The 2500-nt window shown below is 43.5% G+C and overlaps 1 long non-coding RNA gene across 1 annotated transcript in view; it reads right to left on the bottom strand.

Moving 5' to 3' along the window:
• LOC147006870 (uncharacterized) overlaps nt 1-2489 on the bottom strand; it is a 4054-nt gene extending 1565 nt beyond the window's left edge. Inside the window, exons 1-2 of the long non-coding RNA XR_015054552.1 lie at nt 1623-2489; nt 723-787 (exon numbers count right to left, since the gene is read on the bottom strand). This is a non-coding gene — a long non-coding RNA (uncharacterized LOC147006870). The remainder of the gene's footprint in view (nt 1-722; nt 788-1622) is intronic.
• Nucleotides 2490-2500: the final 11 nt, after the last annotated feature.

Below are 2500 nucleotides of genomic sequence, written 5' to 3'. Positions count from 1 at the left end.
CACCAAACTGTCCCTGGACTCTGTGTCCTTTTCTCCTGACAAGGTGGAGAGCTTGCTTTCAAACCACGACTCAGATTCTGCAACCGATCCAGACGGCATCAGCCCACGCTCTAGCTCACCCTCTCTCTGTTCTATTCACCATCTCATTTGCTCAAGGTCATCTGCCATCTGCTTGGATATCAGCAAACATGACCACTCTGCATAAAAAGGTGCAAAAACAGATCCCTGCAACTCCAGACCAATCAGCCTTCTCCCAATCATCAGCAAGGTTATGGAATCCATCATCGCTTCAGACATTAAATCCTTCTTCTTCTCCAATGGCTTGATTTCCGATCATCAATTTGGTTTCAGACCAGGTCACTCTACCCTAGATATGCTGCTTCTGCTCTCCCAACAATGGATGGAGGTTCTCAATGCCAGACATGAAATCAGAGCCGTATCCCTAGACATATCACATGCTTTTGACACAGTCTGGCACCCTGCCCTACTCACCAAACTCTCTTCCTATGGTATCCAAGTTCATCTCCACTCATGGCTCACAAACTTCCTCTCCTGTCAGTCACCGTGTCACCCTTAATGGAGTTCTCTCATCCCATCTTCCTGTCCAGGCTGGAGTTCCTCAAGGCAATGTTCTAGGCTCTGTTCTTTTTCTGGTTTTCATCAATGATCTCACTGACTCTGGTAAATCCTTTTGATCTCTTTGGTTTTATCCTCAGGCATACCTTGATGGAGTCCTGCTCTCCCCTCTGGGCTGGTGCTCCTGCCTCACACCTTTCTCGGCTTCACACTGTGAAAAGCAAGGCATTTAGGATTATTACTGCTTCCATACCAATTTATTAAACCATTATGCATTTCGGAAACCAAAGCTGCTTCTATACTAATGCCAGAAGTTTAAATAATAGGATGGAAGAGCTTGAAGCCAAAGTAGATAGCAAGGAGTTCGATATATTTGAAGTGAGTGAGACATGGTTTAAGGAGGAGAGTAACTGGAGGACAGGATTAGAAGGCTACAAGGTGTATCGGTGTGATCGGAAGGAGAGAATAGGAGGAGTAGCAATCTGGGTAAAGGACAGCATTGTATCAAGAGAAAGGGGTGACATGAAGGAAGGAATAAATGTTGAGGATTCTGTGTGGGTAGAGATTAGACATTAGAGATTGTAAAAACAGTAATATACTGGTGGGATGCTTTTATAGGGCTCTGGATGTGAAGGAAGAGGAGGAAGGAGGAGTACATGAAGAATTCAAAAGGGAATGTGGTCAGGGAAGAGTATTGATTTTGGGGGATTTTAACTTGCCAGGGATAGATTGGGTCCAGGAACAGGGAAAGGGAAGAGCAGATGAGGATTTCCTAGTTTTAGTCCAGGATTGCTTTTTAACCCAGTTTGTAGATAAGCCCACGAGGGGGAGTGCAGTGTTAGACCTCCTTTTAAGTAACGATCCCAATATGGTGGAGGGGTGTAGTGTGTTTTATCCAAGCCCATGCCCCCTCCCCTGAGGAGAAAAAAAAAACAATACAAAAACACTTATCAAAAAAAAATAATTTGCATTTTCTTCTTTGGATCTTATGTTGATGAATTAGTGTGGTGTTAATGTGCAGTCATGGTTGGCTGAATGGCCTCCACCTTTGTCTGATTTCCCTGTATTAGTCTCTCCCATGATGAGGCTGAGTCTGGGTTTCTCACACTCTCACCGCAGGCAGGTCGATGGTCTTTGTCTTCTACGGTCTCTCCGGTCTCACCTCCCCACTCTCTCTGAGACGTGTGCCCTCCCATATTTCCACAGGGTGCTCGAGGTACGCCAGGAGCCTCGACTGTGTATACAAAAAAATACAATAAAAATATTTGAAGATTTCCATATTTGGGTCATTGAATTCAACCACCAATTATATATTTTTGAGATCAAATTTGTTTTTATGGATTTTGCAAGTATCGTGCTCTGCACGACGTCGTCGTCTTGTTTGTATGTCTGTTTGTATGCAGGATATCTCAAAAGGTTGTGGACGGATCTGGATGAAATTTTGTGGACAGGTTGGGTGTGTAACAAGGATGAACTGATTAGATTTTGGTGAAGATCCGAATCCGGATCCGACTAGTAGAATTTTTTAAGTGATTCTTCACCATTGAGAGGTCGGGCCAAAAACGATATGTTGCACGATGTCTCAAAAAGTTTTGTGGACGGATTCGGACGAAACTTGGTGGACATATTGGTTGTGTGACAAGGATGAATTGATTCGATTTTGGTGTAGATCCGAATCCTGATATGGACACGAGAATTATTTAATTTTAATGTGAGTCTTCACCATTGAGAGATGAAGCTAAAAATTATATACAGCATGATATGTGAAATATGTATTGGGGTCTGATATGTTGTCGTGGACCAGGCATTGTGAGGTAGAGGTATGTACTCCACTGAGTGCTCTTGTAGTTTTTGATGTTTTAGCGGGGCTTCGTTATGACGTCTTAGTTGCATACGTCGAAGACTATCCGATCAGTTGATCACG

The sequence above is a fragment of the Eptatretus burgeri genome, unplaced genomic scaffold (assembly GCF_056783735.1).
Source record: "Eptatretus burgeri isolate ZD-2024b unplaced genomic scaffold, Ebu_testis_v1 Ebu_testis_scaffold_1449, whole genome shotgun sequence".
NCBI classification, from domain to species: Eukaryota; Metazoa; Chordata; class Myxini; order Myxiniformes; family Myxinidae; genus Eptatretus; species Eptatretus burgeri.
This window is presented reverse-complemented; position numbering and strand designations above follow the sequence as displayed.